The sequence below is a fragment of the Cibotium barometz genome, chromosome 8 (assembly GCF_041138505.1).
Source record: "Cibotium barometz isolate CiBa-2024 chromosome 8, ASM4113850v1, whole genome shotgun sequence".
NCBI lineage: Eukaryota > Viridiplantae > Streptophyta > Polypodiopsida > Cyatheales > Cibotiaceae > Cibotium > Cibotium barometz.
The window spans coordinates 7,463,001-7,488,664 of record NC_141053.1 but is presented as its reverse complement, the minus strand read 5'-3'; the positions used below and the strand labels follow the sequence as shown (position 1 = coordinate 7,488,664).

Genomic DNA, 25,664 nt, shown 5'->3' with positions numbered 1-25,664 from the left:
CAAACCCAAAGATCGTAATTTCAAGCATAAACCTAGCAAGCAGTTACTATAAATGGATAAGTAGAACAATCCAAGATGGGTTCAAAACATACTAAGAAGATACTAGAGAACAGAAGAATTCTATGCGATGAAGGGGATGGACAAAGCACAAGAGGAACTGAAACAGAAGTAGTAGGAACGATGGTGGTAGATGGGAGAAGGCACTCCCCTGTTTAAAATATGGGTTGTTGCGCTAACCTTCAAGTGAGAACACTGTATAAGTGTTGTGTAAGTGCACCTAGCCATGGATAGGGAGAAAAGGGTTTCTTAAACTACAAGGGCAGAATAAAACACATGTTGATTATGGATTTTCAGAAAAGTAAAGGAGAAAAATATCAAAAGAGAACTCCGAGATTTTTTGTGCTTGAACCCCTTACCTCTACTTCCACGTGTTCCATGTACCAAAACCAAAGCGCAAGTTCAGCTCCTCGCAATTTTGTCCCACGCTGACTCTTGGTAAAAGTCTTTGTATGGTTCAGCTTCGTGTTAGGAGATATATATTTATACAGCTGTGTGAACACCTCTTTGTTTTTTAGCTTAAAACATGCCATTTTTAAATAAAAAAGATGGGCAATTAACAAGACAAAAACACGTGTTACTCAAAAAAACTGGTGCCCACTTTTGACTCCAAAAAGCACCCTTGGGGGCCACTTTTAGCGTGTCTCCATGCTCATATGTTCACATGTGCCTTTTTTGTACTACCCGCCAAAAGTAGAGGTGCCGGCTTGTGTGCATTTTGTTCGCCTCTGCTCACAGCTCTATAACCCACGCGAGCCCAACCTGCGCGTACCCTGCATGCTGCGTGTGTCTGTTGACCGCCCTGATCAAGCCCTCCTCCCCGTCTTATCTATTACAAAGCTTGGTTGTCCTGCACAGTCAGGTGTGCTTTGCATATCCACGAAACAGCCTCACTGCCCTAGGCACAAGCTGCAAAAACAACCCTCTAAAAGCTTCACTTACTCTCTCTCTTCCGCCCTATGCTTACATGTTAACATACATGTGACATGGCAAGTTCATGAGCATAAAACTCAGCCAGACATGAGAAAAAATCAGAGAGAAATTAGGGTTTTCCCATGGGGTTTCATGCAACCTAGTATGTCAACAGAACCCTAAAAAGCTGAGATGAAAACTTAGGCATGGCATAGAGAAATACCTACAACGAGTAAAAGCATAGAGAATACATGGATCTTGCAAATCCATATAGAGAATACATGGATCTTGCAAATCCATGGAAAGTAAAATGGAAAAGCTTACTGAGACCTCCAGTGCATCGCAATACCTTCCACATTTAAGCCACTCTAATACCAAGTCTACAACTCCTCTGAACCGTAGGTCCTCTGCTTCAAACCACCCCCGAGCCAAGGGCTAAGGTCTGACCCCCACAGATCCATGCCAGTCCTTCGACATGCCGAACTATGCTCTGCCACACGTGTAGCTGAAGTCTTGGTTGATGAACTCTGACCAATAGTGATGTTATGACAAGACCTTAGCCACCCATATTAGCCTGCTTTCCTCCTTATCCCAGGGCTCCCCTAACCTTGCCAAATTAGGCCACTAATCTTGAGGATTAGCACTAGCTATGTAACAAAAGGAGGGTTGTTGGAAAGGGGTGTTGTCAGCAATGCACTGATAGAAATCTATGCCAGATGTGGCTTGCTTGAAGAAGCACAGGACGTGTTTGACGAGCTTCCAATTAGAGACGTCTCATGCTAAGGAAACATTGCAATGTTACCGACACATGAAATATGAAAGCTTTCTCTGGATGCGGCCCCTTTCTTTGCAGCTTGAAAGCTTGGTGGCAGCATAGGAGCCATAGACAAGGGTGAAGAAATACATTCTGAGATTGTCAAGAGTTGTTGGAAAGAGAGACTATTGTTGGCACGCATCTCTATCAATGGTAGCCCCATAGGATCTGAGGTCCCCCAAGTAGCTCCATCTAATGCAATAACGCACGGCTTGGTCACTCGACAAGTAACACATCCGGCATCTCAGGAGTCAGCCTCATGTCCAGTTTAGTCTAGCTCTCCTTTGACTAGCAGCCGTATCTTGATCCTGCACCAGAGTCAGCCATCAGCTCACCTTCTACACCACAAGCCTCCCCAACACAAGCAGCAACACCTGCAGCACTACGTCCAGCATCCAGTATGGGAGCAAAAAAGAGTTTTTTTCCTGCAGCATCACGCCTAGCCTCCAGCACCGCAGCTGTAAGACAACTTTTTCCCCAGCAGCATATGCCATAAGCAGGCCTCCGACACAAGCTATAAAGAGTTGCATCACATTGTATGGAATTGCGACTTAAGTGTTTGCAACAAAAAGCGCCACATTGCTAAGTGCTTGCCAACAGCAGATAGCATCTCTGATGCAATGTCTCTGTTGGGAGCTGTGATTGAAAGGGCTCCATCTCCAATCATGGAGCAAGACGGTGGGCCTGCGTGTTCTTGACCACGCGTTAATGTAATCTCAAATCTCTGCACCTCCCTCAAACTATACATTTCAAATGTGCAAGAACCACAGGCATAGGCTGCACAAGCATTCTAGTTAAAAGTACCTGGGGAGCCATGGGACACATCCGGTAGTCATCCATGGGCAAGGTGGCCTACTGGCATGAGCATGCTCGGGGGTATCTACGATCATCGTATTTTGGCCTACTTTTCTTTGGGAGTTCCTTTTTTAAAGCATATAGCTATATAATATGACAACGGTTTTAGCTCATTGATAACTGCAGGAGTGATCTTCTTGTTGGGTTACGAACTGTGTTGAATCCTTTCTCTAAAAGCCACAGGATTATCTTGTAATCATTAAGCTGTAATATTTGTACTTTACTTCACAGCGATACGAAAATTGCGAGTGTTCTATGACTCAAAACACGTGTGGCTGTACCGTGGAACAAACTTACATGGGCTATTGTAAGCATTCCACTACTTGGAATTTACATGTCTGCAATACATTCGAAAGCCTAACAAACAAAAAATCTCACTTGTTCTCGTTGAGATAGTGCTTGCGTGTGACATGCCCAATCACTGGTTCTGAAATTTAATGAGCCAGTTCAGCAGTTTCAAATCCGTATTTCAAAGTTAAAAAAACCATATGTAAATATGGCTTTCACCAAAGTGGGTAAGAATGGTAGTAATTCTAGCATATGAGCACACAAATGTGTGTAGAGACTGGTTGCTGTGAGGACAAACTTCAAAATGTCATCCTATACATAAGAGTAATAATCTTTGGATATTTTCATATTTCATAATGTTATTGCCTCCCCTTGAAGACACGAGAGTCCTAGCCCACAATACAAGGAGAAAAAGAAGGGCAGAACCATACCAAGGCCACTAATGAATGCTTTGAATTTAACAGATTGATACAAGACAGCACAAAAAGAATATTCTTCAGCAATAAAGCACTTTTTACCTCAAAGTGTTCTACTTTCTAAGGAAATCCTTGCAAAGCTTTTGCCAGATCTCCTTATCTGGATTATTTTTAGTAATAGATGCTTTGGCAGAGCAGGCAACCTCCTCCTAACAAAAAACAAAAAATCTGTGAGATGCAATGTCCCACTTTCTTTCAATAAAACTGTTGATTAATAACTCCCTCAGCATTAAAGCTTGCTACAAGATTCACAAATCTCACATGTTTCTTTTTCTCTAAATCCAGCTTACCGCTCTCACCGATTGACCTCCTTCTGAAGGCAAGTGTTAGTCTTTCTTTCTCGTTTGCAACCATGCATATATAGCTCTTAAGGGTTTTTTTGAATCAGTAAGTTGGTCTTCTTGCAATTTAAAAATCAATTCTCAACAAACAAGTTTTGTTGCTTTTTATTGTAGAGATTTTCAAACAAAAACCGGATAGATTAAAGATTTGTCTTTATTTTAATTGGTTGAAAAAAAAAGTTATTTTTCAGCACCGGGTCATAATATCCCCTAAGGGATTTCTCCAATTGGTGATCTAGTGTACTCATGAGAGGCAACCCTAGATTTAGCCAAGTGATGCAAGCCAATCACAACCCAACACTACATCACTCGATCCCAACTCAAGCACTCTCAGTTCTTTGAGAGCATAAGCTTTGCATTTAGTGATCACCATTAGCCACTTGCACTTGTGACACCCGAGATAGGCTAATGGGTTGCATTCTCAACTTTTGCAAGGAGTCAGGACTCTTGATTCACAAAACTATGCATGCTTCCACAATCAACAAGTACATGTGCCACTTTTCCTTCAATGCTTCCCTTGAGATGCATAGTCTTATCACTTTTGCCTTCCCCAAATGCTTCAAAGAATAAGGCACATAACTTGGCATCTTCATTTGAAGATTTCAAATCATAATCTGGTTTTTCATTGCATTTGCCACCCGGATCAAAAGGAAACTCGCCCTTTGGCTCATAGCAATCATCTTCCTCCACCATCTCATAGCAATCATCAAACATTTCGGCATGTTCCCTCACATCTTCATGACTAGCTTCGGTGAGGATCGGGCTCGATGACATTTTCTTTGCCTTACAAACCTTGAAGTGCTCCTTATTCCACTTCTCGCCACATTTGTAGCATAGGCCCTTGCTCTTCAAGTCATTGATCTTGTCTTCCTTGAATACAGTGATCTTGTCTTCCTTGAATACAATGATCTTGTTAACCACATTTGAAAGCTTGTGATCACCATGATTTGACTTTTGGATAACGTAACCAAATCTGAAATTTCCTTCGTCACCCTTATCACACACCACAAGGAACTTAGGAATAGGTGTATTTGCATGAAAACCACTTCATGACTTTCCCAAGAGAGTAGATGAATCCCCTTTCCATTGAGGGTGTGGAAACATAGAAGTGGTATACTTGTCCTCATAAATCTCGGTAAATATCATAGCTTCACTCAAGCTTGAGGGTCATTGAGCTTTGACATCCGCCCTTGTGTTCCTTCGTAGCCCTTTGACAAACTCTATCATCTTCATTGTTTCATTGATGCCTTCCACCTCCAAAGACAGCTTCAAAAATTGTTGTAAGTACTCTCTCACACTCTTGTAAAGTTGTTCCAAATCATACCATTGAGCAAGTAGATTCTCCTTTTGAAGCTTTGAGGTAAATGTTTCACACATTTCCTCCTTGAAGGCATCCCATGAAGTGATCACATAGTTGTTAGTGTTGAGATGTCGCCACCAAGTGTGAGCTTAACCCTCAAGATGCAAAGTGGCATAGTAAACCTTGGCCCTCTCCATACAAGGATTGAGTTCAAAGTACAAGTCCATCTAGAATCATTCCGCATCCTTGGATGTTGGTTTGCATTAATCCTTTCTCCTAATTGCTCCCAAGCATATTCTCTTGGCTCAATCACTACACCCTTCTCTTTGTTCCTTTGTGAAGCACCACTTGGAGGGAATGTAAGTGGGAGATTCTCCTTGTTTGCAAGCCTTCCTTGGGAAGTAGGATCTGAGCCAAGCTTTTCAAAATATGGGACCAAGAAGAGAAAATTCTCAAATATTTGATGGATCTGTGCAACAGCCTAGCAGGGAACGAAAATGCTACCGATGTCAACTGCCAGCGCACATTCGGAGCGAATGTCCCAATGCACCAATCATAACTTATCCAATGCAAAGTGCTGTGGAACCACACTTTCAAAGGCCAACGGCATCTATCCAAATGCAATCGGAGACCTACTAAATCTGCCCAAAGTTACCAAGGGCCACCGCCCCCCCGAATTGGAGAAATCAGAGAAGGAACTTTCCAGCTTAGTCAGCTGCCTCCAGAGTTGTCACAGTTGTTGATTTAGAAGGGGGTGATAAATATTTCATGGCCTACAACTGGAATAGTGGCACCTTCAATGCCTACATTTATACAACATTGTTTGCCCTTATGAGAAAAAAGTTTCTTCTCTTTAAATCTGGCACTGGAAGCATACGAAAATGCCAAGGCATGCCAAATAAAACATCATATCCTGAAGTAGAACCTATGAGAAACTCCTCATAATCACCATAATTGTCAATTTGTATGCAAAGCTTGCCAACCACTGGTGTAACATGTGCATTTAGTCCTTGAAAAGCAAACTCTACATACATACTCAATCCAATCTGCTCGGGATGTAACTTGAGTGCTTGTCACCATTTGGCCACCCAATTGGTCCACCCGTGCTTTCTCATTATGTATGTACATCGGACTGGCGTCCATGGGTAGTTGCATATGCCGGGGATTGATGCCGCTCATGTAATACTGTGGAATTGGCTTTCCGTTGGGACTTGTGCCTATGCGTACATACCCGCAAATGCCTAGAAGATTGGTGTTTCATTGGGACTGGTACCTTGTGTACTTGCCTCGAGCACTCTATTTTGGTATAGTCTCATGAACGGAGATTGTCCATACCAATGCTGCATTACATAGCATCTTTATGTGCTTGCTTGCAATTGAATTTTCATGCTTGCCTAACCAATGTGCAGTTCCAGGTAAGGGGACGCCCGCCCATGAACCGTGCGTGTGAAACTGTCTGCTGACATGGTTATGTGGCATGTGAGTGACAGGTGGTAAGAATTGGTCATAAACCTAGCCTTAGGAATTAGCATTAATTTATAAGTGAGTGTGTACACACTTCATTAAGTTTTGGGTGGCCAAAAATCGCTTATAAATTATGACCAGCCCTATGTTCGTACACACTCATGTCCCGAGGTGGACAAAACTCAATGCCCACAACCCAAACCTTATCCCCTTTGTACAAAGGGAGCAACCAGCCATGTGTCCATCCCAGCTTCCACCACAAGTCACTTGTCCTCTCTACCTAACACCTAGGGTGGACACGTCATTATATCTCTTCCCTCTCTCTCTAAGTTGGCGTCCCTCTTCTTGAGGCCTTTTGGCTGTATTTTCTACACTTTTCCCTTCTCAACTCCATATCCAAGCTTGCTAGTAAGTTTTCCAAGCTTCCAAGAGTGTTTCCAAGTGGTGTTCAATCTCTCACACTCTCCCAATGATTGAAATTCAGCAAAACAACTCTTATATTTGCTGTAATTTATGGTCTTTTTGCTGAAAACCTTAATTTCAGCCTTCCTTTCTCAAGCTAAACCATAGGGGAAGCTTTCCTAGGATTCCCTTTATCCTCTTGAAGACTTTTGTCAGGAAGGATCGCAAAAAATTACAGATTTCAACACTCCAAACGCTTCCATCGTGAAGACTTCCGCTGTCATCAACTCTACATGTAATTGGTAAGCTTTGATGCTTAAATATGGAAGCAAGGAGCAGGAGAGAGGAGTACGATTCCATGTTCAATACCCTGTGTAGTGTTCTCTTTTCCTATGTGCTCTCTTGCATATTGTTGCTACCATGTGTTGGTGGAACAATAGAGAGCAGATAGTAGGAAACATGGGCACTTAAGAGGATAGTGTGAGTTACAAATCTACACCGATAACCACATTGTTTGCAATATTGTATTCATATGTATGGAAATTTGGCAAAAATGCCCATGACACTATGTACTCGATTCTCCCAAGATCAATATACTTTATTTGAGGGAGGGGCCGGCCATTCCAGCTCATTGTGCGTCTATTGTCAATTCAACAAATTACTTCTTGCATTGAGCACGTTGTCCATTAAATCTTGGTGTATTTAAGTGTATTGATTAGCATTGTGTTCAACCAAGTTATATTGGTATCAAAGCATGCGGTTCTGTTTCGCTTGTATCGTGAAAGACGATCACCGCAAACGCTAGCTATCTCTACACTTAGAACACTATGGACAACCATACAATGAATGTTGGAGATGCTAACACAAGAGGCAGAGACAATGCAATGCATGCTTCCAATGCTTTACAAGAAGAGCAAATTCATGTGGTGCACATTAGGGAGCATGAACATGTGGGACAACCGTCTCATTGCAAAGAGAAAACGCAGGAAGAAGAGTCCATAGCCTTAAGGGCTGAACTGACTCGTATGGAGGCTCTTCTTTATGCACAAGAAGAAGAATTGAAGCTCTACCACTGCGACAATCCATTGGTACATGATCGTTTGAAGGCCAAGAAAGCTGAATCTTAAATGGATCATGCAATGGTAATGAGTACTAAAGAGTTGCACATGCAACCCGAGGGATGCAACACGTGCATACTTGGCTCGTACCGAGGATGCCTATGCAGCAAAGGCAACCATCCCACATGTCTTGGTATCCCCACAGGTACTCGAATAAGAACTTATGTCTAAGAGGATGAATCCTCATGCTATTGGAGAGGAACCATCGACGACTTCACCCCATGTAGGAGTACCTTATGTAGTCCGTTAAGGATACAATGTTTATGGCAATGGTCAAAATGTATGTCAAATGCAATTTTCGGCTAAAATGTGCATGCACAACACATGCAACATGGGCTGCAATTTTTTGTTGGTGCAGATATTCTGCGTATCTCTCATGCCACTCATGCCCTCGAGTGTGCTCCTGAGGGAGAAGCTATGGGTGAAAAAGCCAATATGTGTTACGAGAGGCCAGCCATGCCTCATGCTTATAGGACACATGTATCTATGCCTAATGCATTACCTTTTGTTCCTAAAATGATGCCAGTCATCACAGGGATTGTCCCAATGGACATACATGCAAGAAAACATGTTGAGATACAAGCTAATGCATCAAAGTCTTGTGACTTCAAAGCCGAAGACAAATCTGTGAAGTTTGACGTATATCATGGGGAATATGATGTATCAAAGACACTTGCTTTTATTGCCCACTTTGATATTGCTTTTAGTGATGAGGATTTCACTCAGAAATCCATGATCCGGCATGTAAGCATGTTCATGAAAGGCACTGCTACCCATTGGTGGCTCACAGAGAAGTTCTCATCGAATCCTGTTAGATCATGGAAAGAGTTCAAGGAGAAGTTCTATGTCCTATTCTTGCCTCCCAATGCATTGAATGAGATAACAATGAAGTGGAATTGGGTGAAGCAGAATGAGGAGCAAACGGTGAATGCATATGTGCAAAAGTTTTGGAAAGTGCTTTTAGAGGTGTCTACATTTATGCATGTCACCGAGGCGGAAAGAAAGAGAAGGTTTCAATCAAGATTGCAACCTGTGTACAAAGCGGGACTACAAATGTATCCTGGGCACACCGTACTCCAACTAATCACAACCGCCACTGCCACCGAGCAATTGGAACTCAAGTTCAATCGAGATCCAATAAGGCTAAACCCTCATTTCAAGGCAAACAGAGGGCTGTCCAGAACCTACAAAATAATGGACAACCACCTAAAAAGGACCAAAACCAAGATAAAAATGGTCCAAAGGATGAGAATAAGTCTACCAAGAACGTCCCTTTTAAGTGAGAGACTATGGTCTCACTCCAGAGCAGAAAAAGTATATATGAGCGAGGGGAAATGCTTTACTTGTGGTAGCACTGAGCATATTGCAAATGCATGCCCAGACAAGAAGAAGCATGATAGGGCGAATGCATCAAAGCCTAATGTGCATATGCTTCTGGATATGGAGAGCAACACTTCACATGATAGCAAAGATAGGGTTGTAAGTAAATCTTGGGGATAGCTTAAGAATCAACCCGCTTTGTTCATGTTTGATGATTGTGCAACTGAGAACTTCATATCTACAGATGGCAGTTGCTTCGGGAATTGAAGTGGACAACATGCGTTTTCAAATTGAAGCAGGGGTTGCCTTTGTTGATAGAGAAGTGCAGGTTATGCCTATTATTGGCAAGTTGCACATACACATTCAAGGCTATGTAAATCATGAGGACTTTCTTGTAGAACCTTTGAATGGCTGTGATGTATTGCTTGGAAAGCCTTGGCACACACGCATTGATCTGTGCAAGGCTTACAAGACCAAAGAATCACCGTGATGCTGGTGAAGAGGGTGATACCATTCCCCTTGTATCTCAGGTACACATTAAGAAGTAATGAAAAAGCATGTTTTTGCGTACTTGATTTTTGTACGGAATCATGTTGAAGAAAATAATGTACATGTAAACACTCTTAGTAATGATAGGGCGAAATTCTTCCGGAAGATCATCGCATTGATCTTGTACCAGGTACCTCACTACCTAATGGACCAACCTATCGTGTAAGTACATCCCAAAAAAGAGGAGATCATGAAGCAAATAAATAAGCTTCTTGAGAAGAGTTTGGTTCAACCAAGCTCTGTCCCATATTGTTCACCCGTCCTCTTGGTTCAAAAAAAGGATGGATCTTTTCATATGTATGTGGATTATAGAGCTTTGAATAAGCTTACCATCAAAAATCGACTTCCGATTCCACGCAGAGACGATATCCTCGACAAGTTGGATGGATCGGCACGCTTCAGCTGAATTGATATCAAGAGTGGCTATCATCAAGTGCATGTGGTGCCTGAGGATGTACATAAAATTGCTTTCAGGACAACATTTGGGCTTTATGAGTATCTTGTTATGCCTTTTGGTCTTACGAATGCCCCGCCTACATTCAATAGAATGATGGATCCCATATTCCATGGATACAGGAAATTTACAGGTGTCCTCTTTGATGACATCCTAGTCTTCTCAAAGACCGAAGAATAGCATAAAGCTCATTTGGCTATTGTTTTTTAAGAACTCCGTAAGCATAAACTTTTCATAAATGCAAAGAAGAGTGAGTTCTTCTTATGAGAGATACATTATCTTGGGCATATTGTGTCCGAAGATAGAGTGCGGATGGATCCTGCAAAGATTGATGCAATTCGGAATTGGCCCAAATTAAGATCGGTGCAAATTCGGCACTTTGCATGGATTGCTTCTCCTTTACATGGTTTGACAAAGGAGAAGGCAATATTCAAATGGACTGATGTAGAGGGATGCATTCCTCAAATTGAAACATGAAACTACTCATGGTTCAATGTTGATAATTCCGGATTTGTAAAAGCCATTCAGTGTAGAATGTGATGCATCTGGAAATTGCATAGGAGCTGTCCTAAATAAAGAGGGACATGCCATGGCTGAGAGCCGTAGATTGCATGATGCAGAGCTATCTCTTGCATTATGAGAAAGAGCTCCTGGCTGTAATTCACGCACTTACCATATGGAAACATTACCTTCTTGGGACTGATTTCACTGTGAAACAGATCACCAAAGTTTGAGATATTTTCTTACCCAAACTAAATTGTTAGAGAAGCATATGAGGATGGCCAATCTCCTCTGTATGTTTCATTTTCAGATCTTGCACACCCTAAGAAAGAAAAATGTAGTGACAAATGCATTGTCTCAAAAGCCGTACATAGCAGCTATCTCAGTTGTCTCTCACGGGAACTTGTCTGCCATGTGTGATTTGTATCATATGGATGTTGATTTTGCCACTATTTGGGCTGATTCAATGGCTGGTCATGCACATGCCTCATATGTGATGAAAGAGGGTTATCTCATGAAAGATAATTACCTATGTGTAGGCAAAAGGTTTTGGATGAGTGCCATGCTCCTCCCTATGCTGGTCATAGAGGCATAATGCCTACTACGCACATGATTGAACGGTATTTCTTTTGGCCAGGTATGCAGAAGAACATAGAGGCACATATATGTGCATGTATCACCTATCAAAAGGTGAAATTTGATAGGCAAAAGACACCAGGATTGCTTCAGCCATTGTCTATTCCCACGCAGCCATGGGAAAGTATTACAATGGATTTCATTATGGACTTGCCACAGACCCAACAGGGTAATGATGCTATTTAGACAATTGTGGACAAGTTTAGCAAGGAAGCTCACTTCTTGCCAGTCAAGAAGACCATCTAAGCTGAGCACATGGTTAAAATATATCTTGCAGAAGTGTTCAAGCATCATGGAATGCTGAAGTCCATTGTGGAAGTAGAGATCCCAAGACTACAAGTCTCTTTTGGCGGACCTTATTTGATAATATGGGCACTAAATTGGATTTTTCATCAGCTTATCACCCTCAAACGGATACACCAGTTGGGGGACTGTTGCCAGTATTATAGCATGGAAGATCTGGAGAGCTAGATGCACGGAGGCTTTTGAGGGTGTCCAGATTTTTGGTTCTCAGTGCATTAGTACTATATGGGGTGATATTATCCATACTCTCATGGCTACTTGGGCTTGTATTCAGGTGTCCTCCTGTTCCGCGCAGGCAAAGCCAGTTGTATTTACGCGGAAAAGGAACCATGGCATTTTCTTTTCCTCTAGTCCCACAGGTCTCTCATGGCATCATAATGCTCCTGAATAATTGAAATCATCTTACATATTGGGGTGATTCTATTTTATTCCAGCTTATAGCCGTGATTATTGTATGCTTATTTTCATACTTCATAGAAGTCTCTTTCTTGAAAAAATAAAAAATAAAAATTGCATGTTGTTTTCATGCTTGCCTAACCAATGTGTAAAGTATTGGTCATAAACCTAGCCTTAGGAATTACCATTAATTTATAAGTGAGTATGTACACACTTCATTAAGTTTTGGGTGACCAAAACTCACTTATAAATTATGACCAGCCCTGTGTTCACACACACTCATGTCTCGTGGTAGACAAAACTCAATGCCCACCACCCAAACCTTATCCCCTTTGTACAAAGGGAGAAACCAGCCATGTGTCCATCCTAGCTTCTACCACAAGTCACTTGTTCTCTCTACCTGACACCTAGGGTGAACATCTCATCATATCTCTTCCCTGTCTTGTAGAAGTTGGTGCCCCTCTTCTTGAGGCTTTTTGGCTGTATTTTCTGAACTTTTTCCTTCCCAACTCCATATCCAAGCTTGCTAGTGTATTTTCTTCCAAAAGTGTTTCCAAGTGGTGTTCACTCTCCCACACACTCCCAATGACTGAAATTCAACAAAACAGCTCTTATATTTGCTGTAATTTCAGGTCTTTTTGCTGAAAACCCTAATTTCAGCCTTCCTTTCTCAAGTTGAACCATAGGGGAAGCTTGTATTGCTTGTATGGTTGCATGGGCTTGCATGGGCTTGCATGTAGCATGCATGCATGAAGGTAGCTTTGCATGTAGCATGCATGCATGTAGGTGGGCTTGCATGTGACATGCATGCATATAAGTAGCTTTGCATGTTGCACGCATGCGTGTAGGTAGGCATGCACATGCATGAGCAAAGAGTGGGCAGCCTTGAAAGTAGAGAGTGGATAGCTCCTAATCTCCACATGTTTTTTTGATGGCTCATATGCTTCATAGAAGAGGGCAACCAGCTCCATGAAGGGCCCCACACTACAACAAAGGTATCCGGCCTCATTTAATGAGTGTGAATGCCCAGCCTCATTATTAATGTATGTGAACACCTTTGGTTATAACTCTTCATTGGCCTTCAAATACCTGTTTCTTCTGTACAAATCCACACACTACAGGTGAACGTAAGATAGTTTGTGCAGCACACTGGCCCACGGGTGCAGTCCAGGCGTCCCCGGATTCATGGACCCTACATGAGATGAAATCCAAGCATTATCTAAGCATAGAAAACAATACACACAAGTTAAAATAAACCATGCACACAATGTATGCATCTTGATACATATTTTGGAAGAAACCCCATCTATTCACATGTACGTGAAATCCTTACAGACTATGGCACTTGGCTCTCCAAGATCCATCAAATACCCATAGTCACTTTCACATGCACCTATGTGGCCAGGGTCTCCAAGAAGCCATGTTCACATCCTCCTTCATGGCCTGGGTCTCCAAGATGCAACTGACACTCTCTAGGGAAGCATGGCCAAGACATGCCATGATTGCATGCAGTGTCATACACCCATGTCCATGCATGTAAAAGATTAGTGATATAATCCCAAAAAATTAGGAGATAGTTATATCATGTCTCACCAAAAGAAATACCTCTCAATCATTTGAGTGGTACACAAAATTCCTCTATGTCCTACATAAGGGGGAGCATAGCATTCATCCAAAACTTTTTGTCTCATGTTAGAAACTACACATAGACAATTATCTTTCATAAGATAGCCATCTTTCACTACATACGAGACCTGTGCATGACGAACCATCAAATCAACCCATATATTTGCAAATTCAACATCCAAACAATACATGTCTTGCATCCAAGATAAGTCCTGATGTGACGACTAAAATTGCAGCCACATATGGTTTTATTGATAGAGCATCTGCAACCACATTCTTCTTGCCAGGGGTGTGCAAAATCTGAAAATGAAACATAGAGAGGAAATTGAGCATCCTCATATGCTTCTCTGAAAGCTTGGTTTGCATCAGAGAATACCACAAACTTTGGTGATCGGTCTTGACTCTAAATTCAGCTCTCAATAAGTAGTGTTTCCATACCATAGAGCATGAATTACAGCCAATAGCTCTTTCTCATAGATGCCAAGAGAAGGCTCGGCATCATGCAACTTTCTACTCTCATATGCAACGGCATGTCCTCCTTGATTTAGGACAGCTCCTATGCAACTACCACATGCATCGCATTCAACACTGAATGGCTTTTATAAATCAAGAATAATCAAAACTGGTCCCGATGTAATGGCATTCTTGAGCTTAAGAAAAGTATCAATTTCATATTTTGACCATTTAAACATACCTCCATAAGATGCTCTCAGCCTTTGTACATAAAAGAGTGTTTGTTTGTCTTGTAGTTCTTGTTGGATTTAAGGCGAGCATACCATGGTTTGCTAAGCAATATATCACATCCATTAAGAGGTGCAATAAGGAAGTTCTCATGATCGAGGTAACCTTGGATGTGAATTTGCAGCTTTCCAATGAGAGGAGTGACCTTTACATCCTTTTCAACAAAAGTTGAACATGCAGTTTCATGTCTCCCACTTCAATCCTCAAAGCAGTAACCATTCGGGTGAAGATGAAGTTGTCGGTAGAGGAGTCATCAAACATGAATAAGGTGGGCTGATCTTTAAGTTGTCCCCATGTTTTACATATTGCTCTATCCTTGCTTGCATGTCTTGTATTGCCTTGCACATCGGGTACCATACTCACATGCACTTTAGGCTCATCTTCTTTCTTGTCTTTACTTGTACATTGACATGATATGTGATTTTTACTACCACATTTAAAGCATTTTCCCTCTTGCATGTATTGTACCCTTTGCTGTTGAGATAATCCATGTGAGCTCCTCTTGCTCCATGGCTTCTTCTCTTGAACATTTTCAGCTTTTGGTATCCTAAGAGTCCCTCTTTTGTGGCTGTCCACCAAAAAGGGATGCTAAAACCAACTTCTTCTCTTAAACATTGTCAGTTTTCAAAACACTTTTAGTACCCTTAGAAGTCCCTTTTTGGTGGCTGTCCACCTTTTTGCATGTTAAAACGAGCTTTGTCCTTCCCTTTTCCCATGCTTAGGTCAATCTTTGACATTTAGTTGCTCAGAGGCTAAAGCTGAATTTATGAGTTGTTGGAGAGTTTGATTGGTGTAAATTTCAAGTGCATTTTGCAAGATGGGTTGTAGCCCCGACTCAAAATTCCTCTTCATCTATCTTTATAAAGGGAATCACTTCCAACAGTACCTTCCAAAAGTTTGATACATAAGCAGTGCTTGATTTCAGACCCAACCAATCCCACTTTTTGCGTATGTTCTTCGCAAAATTGAGAGGCAGAAACTGAGCATAAATTCTCTTTTGAATTCAACCCATATAGCAATGGTGTTGCTGAAAAGCTTCTCGGCCAGGTTATGTATGCATACACGAGGTTGCTCTCTCTGAGCGGGAGGGAGTCGCCATGGGACACAGCCACTGGCGCCTGATCCGAGATTCTTGCAGCACACTGGGTGGGCAGATTCATAGCCGCTTGGATGGGGACTATTCTCCATCCAAGCCGCTTGCGAAGGCCCGCCGTACGGCTGAGACAGCCTCCACCTCAGCAAGTCATCCATGAGGATCATCTCATGGAATGTACAGGGCCTTGGTGGCGCACACTATGTACGTTATCGTGGTTGCTTGAGACAGGAGCTTCAGAGATGCCTGGTTGGGGGCAGTATTGATATTCAGATGATGCAGGAATACCATTTGAGTGAGCAGGATCCGGAGATACGGTTCGGTGATGCCTGGTAGATGGGACACATTTTCGTCTGCAGGGTTTGGCCCCTTGGGTGGGCAGGGAGGAGTATGTATGGTCATTGCAGATGTATGGCGGCGACAGGCCATTGTGGATCGCGGGGTCATTGTGCCTGGTAGAGCACAAGTATGTCATTTTGAGGATGCATGATGAGCTCTTTGGCGTGCTCAATGTCTATGCGCCCAACCATGCTAGTGCCAGAGCAGAGTTCTGGACCCTTGTTACGGATGCATTGCCAGAGGCCGCACATTGGTGTGTCGGGGGAGACTTCAACATGCTTGAGGACCCGGCCGATAGGGTGGGAGGCAGTCATGTTACAGTGCACGGCACGGAGCTTGCAGCTTGGGAGCGATTTTGCATGACACTGCGGATCACTGATGCATGGCATTATGAGGCTTTCTCCCACTCTTAGGACAATCTTAGTTTTTCTCGATCGGATCGCCGACAGGGAGGGACTAATCTATCACAGATTGATCGCTTCTATGTGGGCGATAGGTTCGGGGAGCATACGGGCTCCGTTGGCATTCTCGCTGGCACCTCTTTTTCAGACCATGCGCCAGTTATTTTGACACTTGAGGAGAGGACACGGGAGACCAGCTTGCAGTTGAGGATCCCAGAGAGGGTACTTACAGATCCTAGTCTTTCTGAGGACATTGAAAGGATTTGGCATGATAGCCAGAGCTCTGACCAGGATGCAGCAGGCCAGTGTGCCCAGGGACTCATCGAGCTCAGCTCTTTTTTGCACGTTGTAGCCTTGACATGGTTGGGAGAGACACGAGAGCGGGAGCGTCGTTTGAGACGTAGCCTTGCTTCGCTCCAGCGCCTTCAGGAGCAGCAGACTCCATGTGAGTGGGTGGCATCCCAGCTGAGCCAGGCACGCCAGGAGGTTAGAGAGGCAAAGGAGCAGAGACATGAGTTCTACTATCATCGCCAGGCCTCTCAGTGGACGGAGCTTGGTGATAGAGTGACTGGGGAGTTCTTTGAGATTACTGGACCACGCCTTGCTCAAGCAGGAGTACGCCAGCTCAGGAGGCAGGACGGATCCGTAGCCACTGAGCCCGGGGAGATCAGAGCCATTGCCACTGAGTTCTCTAGAGACCTGCTTTCAGCGGAGCCAGAAACGGCGGAGGCACGGGATGCTTGCAGATAGACTGTGTGGGCCCATGTGCAGAGGGGTCACAGATCGTATGCGCACAGTTCTGGGTGAGCCTCTTTCAGAGGTTGATCTTGTTGAGGCTTTAGGTCCTTCCGCGCCATAGTTGCCCTGGGGAGGACGGATTGACGCCTGCATTTTTAATGCGCTATTGGGACCTTTTGGGGCCAGGCCTCCACAGGGACTTTCAGTATGTTTTGGACACTGGGGTGATGCCACAGAGCTTTTCAGAGGGCTTGATCTTTCTTATCCCCAAGGGGGAGGGAGTGTCAGATGATATTCGGCATTGGAGACCTATTACGTTCCTCAATACTGTCTACAAGGTCTTAGCAAAGGCCTTGAGTTTGAGGATCCAGCCCTTCCTTGGGGAGTTGATTCATGCTACCCAGCGTCAAGGAGCGCAATATCCTTGACAACATTTTCACCTTCTGGGAGGCGACGGCCCGAGCTAGATTTCTCGGTGAGGACTTGGTCGTGATGCTTCTCGATTTTGAGAAGGCATACGATAGAGTCGATTGGGGTTTCTGAGAGGGCACTATGCTTCGCCTGGGCTTTGAGCCAGTTTGGATTCGAGGAGTGGCGGCTCTATATTCCACAGCTCGTAGCCAGGTGCTGATGGTAGGAGGACGGGGGCCGAGTTTTGAGTTGACCAGATCAGTACGTCGGGGGTGCCCTCTCGCCCCGTTTCTTTTTCTCTTCTTTGCTGAGGCTATGAGCATGTATCTGACAGCAGAGGAGGTTGGTTTGAGAGGACTCCAGCTCCTAGTCCGGGGTGAGGATGCTGAGTTTGCTGATGACACGGGATTGTTTTTGCATGGCCAAAAGGCCAATCTTCAAAGGGCAGAGCAGTCGCTACAGGTTTTTAGTGCAGCTTCGGGAGCATTGATCAATTGGCACAAGATAGTGGCCTTTTGGATCAGTAGCGCTCCCACTCCGGCATGGAGCCCAGACCCGGGTTTTAGATGGATTCCTCCTGGCACAGCAGTGTGGTATTTGGGATGCCAGATTGGACTAGATTTGTCACCTCAGCAGCAGATCGCCCCGCTTCTTGTAAGCATTCGGAAGAAGCTTTTGTATTGGAGTACAGCTCGGCTATCCTTGGCTGGGAGGGTGGTGGTGACAAATCAGGTGCTTTTAGCGACCATGTGGTACATCACGTCTTGCTAGATCTTCTCGAGCTCTTGCATCAGCCAGGTACAGAGGCTGATCAGGAACTTTCTTTGGTCTGGGCAGGATGGTCAGCCAGCCCGGGCTAAGGTTGCTTGGGCAATTATTACTCTTCCAATGGCCCAGGGGGGCTTGGGCATTATAGATCAAGTTGATCAGAGTAGAGCCTTATTGGGGAAGCTTATTGTTCGGGGACTGCTTCCAGGCGTTGAGCCTTGGAAGGAGCTTCTTTTTCAGCGACTGCAGGCTAGGGCTCCCCCAGCAGGGGGCACTTGGGCACCAGAGATACGATGGATCTTCATAGAGATGAGGAGGACATGCCTCAGTAGAGGATGGGAGGACAGATTTGCCTTGAGCATCCTGCGAGCTTGGGAGTTGCTGAGACCGGGGCTTTCTCAGAGACCTCCTACTTGTGATGAGGAGCGGGCCAGACAGCCGCTCATCTGGAGCCCAGCGGTACGCACAGAGCAGGGTCATATGGTGGGTTCTCGGCCTCGTCTAGCCTAGGGACCATTGGTGGCAAGCCCAGCACGTAGTTTTGGAGACTGGCAAGCCTTCTGCAGTCTCCCAAAGGAGATCCAGGTGGAGAGGCTGAGTCACTTTAGAGGGGGGCTGATTATGAGGGAGACATTTAGGAGGCACTCACAGAGGAGTGGTTCACGCCTCTCGAGCCAGTGGCCCCACGGTGGATGGGAGCCTAGGAAAAGAGAATTTGTAGAAGCTCTTACCGCTGCAGTTTCTGATTTTGAGAGAAGAAATCAGTTTTTGATCAAATTGTCGACGATAGAAATGCTCCAAAGCATTTTCAGCAGGTACATATCCAAGAGATAATAGCTGAAAAGGACTCCCAAGGGATGGACAGCAATGTAGCACTTATTTTCTGATTGATTCAAGGGCAGGAGAAGCAAGAAACCATGCCGAAAAGTAGGTGTGTGGACTGGTTATGCTGAAAATTGCCTTCCTTTTCCTCCTCATGAAGTAGGCACCTAATTCCCTACGAGGAAGGGAGAGGATAAGTCTTTCCATTCATAAAATGGGTGGCTATTGGGCCACCTCAACAGGAGCCACACCTCTCCCATGAGTGGAGAGGGTGCCCAATAAGTTGTCCACTCCCTTTTATTTAAAAGAGTGCCTGATTTATGAGACTTTGGACTGCCACCATCCGGTAACTGCCCAAACTCATTTATAATCTATCCGCCCAGTCTTTAATGAAGTGTGGATGCCCAAACTCACTTATAAGTTGTCTGGCTACTTTAATGAAGTGTGGACGTACAAAGCAACACAATAAGCTAAAACACAAATAAGCTTAAATAAAGAGTTTAGGGTCACACCTACCACCTGTCTACAGCCCACAAGTGAGGTCAAAATAGAGATTCAAGCGTACAGTTCATGAGAGGGCGTCCTCTACCCATAAACTAGACACACACATCTTGCAAGCAATAAGACATTTCAGGCAAAAACAATTCCAAGCATGCAAGTATGCCATGCATAAGAATGTATTGGACAATCTCCCTTTCATTTAGCTTGTAGCAGGCAGCAATTCCAAGCGTAGATATTACATCACCTGGCCAACCGAAATATTGTAATCTGGATATAGGCGTGGACCAAGATCCCTAGCCTATCATTATCTAGCCTACTGGCCCTTGGTGTATACATTAGTCCCCTACCATGAGGTGCCAGTCCACATGACCCTTGGCGTAGACGTAAGTCCCTTGCCGAGGTGTCATGTCCACACTCTACAGCCCATCCATAGGTCCGGAAGCGTAGCGAATGTCCAACTAGCATAGTTGTCAAGTACGATACCATAAGGAAAATACGGTATGCTATAAAAAAAATTCTTATCATGCAATAAAATACGATGTTTTTAAAAAATTACTTATAAACTTAGGTATTTCCAATTTCGAGATATGAAGTATTTTAAAAAGGAGGGAAGCATCACAGTACAGAGGAAGCTCAAACAGCCATAGACAAGCAAAAACAAGACCATTGCTCCCAAAAGAAATTTTTTAAAAAGAACAATTTACATAAAAAAATGCAAAAAAAAATCCCCAGTAAAATCCATATGGTATTCCGTATGATATGACATCGTACGTCATACGGAAACAACTATGCCAACTAGTGACAAGTGGGAGGCAATCTTGTCGGAAATTGGTCTAACCCAGGACAAGATGCCGAGTTAGGAAGTCTTGTGTGGTGATGGTCATGATCCAAGATGCCTATGCTGAGGTTTCTGGGTGGCTTCTCATCGAGAGCCAATAGAGTTAACTATGGAAGCCATGGAGAAGGATTGGGGTGTGAACATGGCGGTATCTTTCGTTCTTGACTTTGCATGGATTAGGTTTACCGTCCAGTTGCACTAAGGTTTGACCTTGGTGTTAAGACAGGGATTCGGTTGCTTCAAGGTTGGGTTGTAGTGGGGGAAGTAGTCATATGGACTTTCCACCTATTTGATGGGGTGTAGCCCATGGATGTGTTAGGAGTGGACTATTGTCCTTCACGATCTCTATTAATGGGATTGCATGGACCTTAGGTAACCTTAAGATCATTCCGATTTGGTGGGGTGAAAAGTAGCTAGAAGCCGTGTGTTGTCTTCGAGTTGGATGACATGGAACAAAATGCAAAAATTGATGGGGAGTTTTATGCTTGCCATAAAGTAGACATGGGTATCTATTGGTTATGTGTGAAATCACAATCTTCGTTAGTTTTAGATGAGGATTGGACAAGGAAGATTTTGTGATTGGAATATTGTATTGGAAGTACATGGCACTTGAACTTGTTTATGCATATGAAGTGGACTAGTGTTTACCGACAACTAATGCAAGATGCCATTTGGTATGACAGTTGAGTTGTGATGTGGGTCTGTGCCAAGGTTGGTACACTAGAGCTAGTTGCACTTTAAGACTGGATGTCCCATTGGGATTCAGCTCTTGGATGAGAGTTGGATTGACAATAAGCAAGTGGATCGTTGTAGCAGGGTCTCCAAGAGGAGTCTTACAAGACAGTAGAGCTATGGACGCATGTTCATCACAGGGATTCACTTACATAGGCTTGTCTCCTTAACGAGGACGTGAATTGAACACGAGGAGGAGAGTATGTTACATCCGGACAAGCCTAGGATTAGGGCTTGGAACATGGACTTACCAGGGTTAGGGTTAGGACGTAGCTAGGGCATGGGGACCTGGAGGGTTCACCACACGTAGACTAAGGGCACTAGCAAGATGAGGTCTAGATTAGTTAAGAGCTTATAATTAATACCATTAGAGCTAATGATGGCTAAGAGCTTATAAATAAAGCAAGGGCCAGGTTACTGTTATATAAGTGACCTTGTGGGACACTTATGAGTTATTCAGGTATCTACGCAATAGACAAGAGGGCTCCCAAAGGCGTGCAACATCTCATGGCTATGGAGTTGCACGGTGGGTGGTTCAGTCTAGTGGTATGAGACGCTAGGTTGGGGGCATCAGTACCAAGAACGCTGGCGGCAATCAGACCTCGGGCTCGGGGGTGAGTTCAAAGGACTCTACAATCGGGTGATGAGTCGCTAGCCACAATCTATCCCGGTCATGCAATGCATATGATGTCAGGTATATGAAAACCTCGTTAGGGTTTCAATTCTAGGTGTCATATGATGCTTGGATGTGGTCTATGGAGAGTTTACACTTAGTTTCTTCTTGAGTCTACTCACATAGAAAATTGGATGAACTCGCACATTAGGAGGCAATTCTAGCTTATAGGTGGTTCCACCTCACCAATCTTTTTCGGAATCCAACATCTGCCTTTCATTTAAAGGCCAATAAAACATCCGTTTTACCACATCATAAGTTCGTTATACCCCTGGCAGCGTCATGACATTCAAATAGGATCATGTTCCTAATCTCAGCACAATCCGAAACGCAAACTCTATCATCCCAAAACAACAACCCGTTCCGAATCAAGTACTAACTACCAGCCACCCTAGCAGGTGGTATGACCCCTGAGTCCTGGTCTAAAACTATGGACCTTCCCACCTAAACCTACTGCCAATATGGACCAAAATGCTGATTGGTCTAACATAGCTCTCTCAAGAAATTATATAAGTCAGCACTAATCTCAATGAACTCAAAAGATTCTCCTCCTTAATCCTACTCAAAGCATATGCAACCCGGTTCAAAGTTTTTCCCACTGTGCCTTTCTCAACGCATGGTTAGCCAAAACAACAAATTTGGATCCATATAAATAATGTCCTCTTTTCAATGTGTCAATCAACACATATAACTCTCTCCTAAATTTTCCATCTGACCTAGGTTTCATCAAGTTTCCTACTCTCAAAAGCCACAAGTCGGTCCTCCCCGAGCAAGGGAGCCCCTATCGCATAATCACTAACATCAGTCTCAACCACGAATAGTTTCCTGGATCCGGTAAGTCCAAAAAGGTGAGTCCTTCACCTTAAGCTTGAGAGTACGAAAAGCCTCCAAAAGCCTCTCATTCCAAGTAATAGGCCTATTCGATTTTCGTCCCTGTCCTTTGAGGAGGTTCCTAAAAAGAACAGTCAGATCTGAATAATCCTTCACTGACTTTTTAAGAAAGACAATGAAGAAGTTGCATCACCTTCTAGAACCGTTCAAGATCACTGCTCATAGCATCCCTAGAAATCCAATGACCTCGGTATATGAGCTCCTTGCAAAAGAACTCACACTTAAATAGCATACAGTCGCTCTCCTCTCAAAATCCCCAAGACAATCTGGAGATGTTCAACATGCTCCTCAAGGGTACTTTTTTACTTTAAAAAATCAAGTAGGCACTCTTTTTAGGCATGCACAAGGGAAAAACAACCTCCCTTGTCTACGTTTTTGTAAAAAACAGCCTTTATGCTTTTTTAAAAACTAAAAAATAGCACAATGCTTTTTCCCAAAGACCGTGGCCCCTAAATTTTGCATGCATATGGCGCCTTGTTTACTTTCCTCCTTTGTCGGCTGCCTTGTACAAGCCTGCCCCAATCTGCCATGTCTATTTCCCGCCATAAACCTGCCTCATACCCTGTTGTATGGCCAGCATACCAGGCACCTGTACGTGGTAACTATGACCTATATCAACCTATCTTCACTAATCTCATTACCCCCCTATTTTAGGCATTAAAATTGCTAAAAGCAAACTTTAATCACTTATGCCCCACATCCATCCTTTTAAAGGAAAGGCCGCTGCCTCTCTGAGCCCAACACAGGTGCCCACCTGTCCATGACCTCCCCTGCCTGTAGGCCAGCCCCCAAAGGCCCCTTTGTACGGCCTGCTGTACGGGATGCTACAGCCCCGACTCTTCTCTTTACTCCTCAGCAGCACAAGTGCGCCTTTTCCAGAAAGCCAGCCAATGCACAGAGACAAGCCCTGCTGCTTACAGCCACACGCACAAAGAAAGCAGCCCAGTAAGATCCAAAAAGAGTGAGGCTCTTATATGTGTGCCTCCCATAAGGGATGGGCATGGGACTCAGCCTTCCACAGGACCAAACCAGCCCTATGTACACCTCTGTTAGACAGAAAAAGCTCTCTTCTCTGGTGTATAATAAGGCCCGACAGAGTTCTCCTTCCTCGCAGGCATCTAAACGCTCAAAGGCTTCATGCAAACTCGTCTTGTACACAGCAAAAGTGCCTGCTTTTCATAGGTATCCAGCAATTCAAAGACCACCCCAAGCACATCTAACGACGTTGTCTTCCCAGCTCATTCCTAAGTGTCCCATACCACCAGGACTTGAAAGACAAAAACAGCCCACAGATTAGAGCCCATAAAATTCAGACAATGGATTGTCTCCTCTCCTCCTTTGTGGTTGAGTCTGTCACTGCACGCCCCCGTTGGGCTTACATGTTTTATAGTAGCTGGTCCATTACCTGCCTCAATCCTGCGTTCTAAACGTCTATGCCACTTATGATTTGATGGAAATGAATAACGAGATATTCAAAGAGCTCAACAACCTCAAAGTTTGTTTTTCCCACATTCATATATGGCCCAGAGCAGAGCGATCCAAGACATGCATCAACTTTGTAGATTCTCCTACCTATTTGAAAAGAACACCATATCTTCCGCATACAGCAACTCAAGTGAGGTCCACTTATATTTTCCTCCCATGCAAAGGTCATAATCACAAATTCTAGTTAGCTATGAAGAGACCCGACAGAGTGGCAGAAGGTGGGCAGGGTTGCCACATCCCTTCTTTCGTCCTGAAATGACATCTTTTGACATTACTAAACAAAGGTTTTTTTGGTCTTAAATCCCATATCACTGATAAAGTGTCTTGACATCCTTTCTTCCATTCTAATATGTGTGTGTGTGTGTGTGAGAGAGAAAGAGAGAGAGACCCACAAGGTCCCTGACTGGCTGCACAACAGGGTGGGACGGGTTGCAAGACAGCAAGATGGGATACTAGACGCAAGACAGATACAGGATTCAAAAAAAGTACACTAAGAAGGTACTCTATACGTGCCGTTTGCAAGTATGGACAATCCTTGCTCTATAGTTCATAATTTTTTTATTTTTTTCCCGGCTGGCCTTACGCCCAAGATCCTCCCGTAGTTACTGATTTTTCACTGTCCATAGGCGCTTAATTATCCGCCCATATTTACTAGAAGTGGTGGATGAATTGACAGTTCATTGGGCTTTTATTGCTGCAAATCCTCCCAAAACCTTTTAAAATCTTGTTCAAGAGCCACGTAAGAATGGTAAAGTTGTAAACAATTACCGATATAACTCCCAAGGCCATACGACTTTCGATAATATCTATTACTACATCCATCTCAAACTCAGGGTGCCCTTGAATGCCCAATATATGGTCTGCCACAGCAAAAATCTCAATTGGTGTACTTTTTGAGTAGCCTAAAAGTTCTGCATCAGCGACACACAACTTCTATCTCTGGCCAAGTGTGAAACATTCAAGCCTGCCCTAGCCAAACCAAGTACTGGATAATCTCCAAGGCATAGTCAGAGTGAATGGGCATTTTTAGACTCGGGAATGTTGGGGATGGCAGCATCTTCCCGTTTTCATTCCCGTCCCATGTCACTCTATAGTCACAGGGAATGGCCATTCTCAATATTTTCCGTCCCCGTCCCCATTTTGTGTCCCATGTGACTATGCTCCAAGGGCCAAGCCCTTGGTCTTCAAGCAGCTACAAATTCCATTTGGATGGTGAAATTTCAGCAATCACTTATATTACCAAGCACCAGGCACCAGGCACCTCCCGGCCAAGAGTCCACACGAGAAAACCACCAAGCACAGGCACCCAGGTACTTCATTGATATGGGCAGCATCTAGGGCATTCAGCGCACTCTTCACGTGTATTAGGGGCTATCCACACAGGAGCAGAAAAGACAGTACGTTCAGCATGTGTAGAGG

General features: G+C 44.0%; 1 long non-coding RNA gene across 1 annotated transcript; it reads right to left on the bottom strand.

Annotated features, from left to right (window-relative positions):
- Positions 1-416: 416 nt before the first annotated feature.
- On the bottom strand, positions 417-25,166 carry LOC147635866 (uncharacterized). Its single transcript, XR_015266380.1, has 3 exons — positions 25,014-25,166; positions 3,445-3,551; positions 417-966 (listed from the first exon to the last, which is right to left on the bottom strand). It is a non-coding gene; the product is annotated as an uncharacterized LOC147635866 (long non-coding RNA).
- Positions 25,167-25,664: the final 498 nt, after the last annotated feature.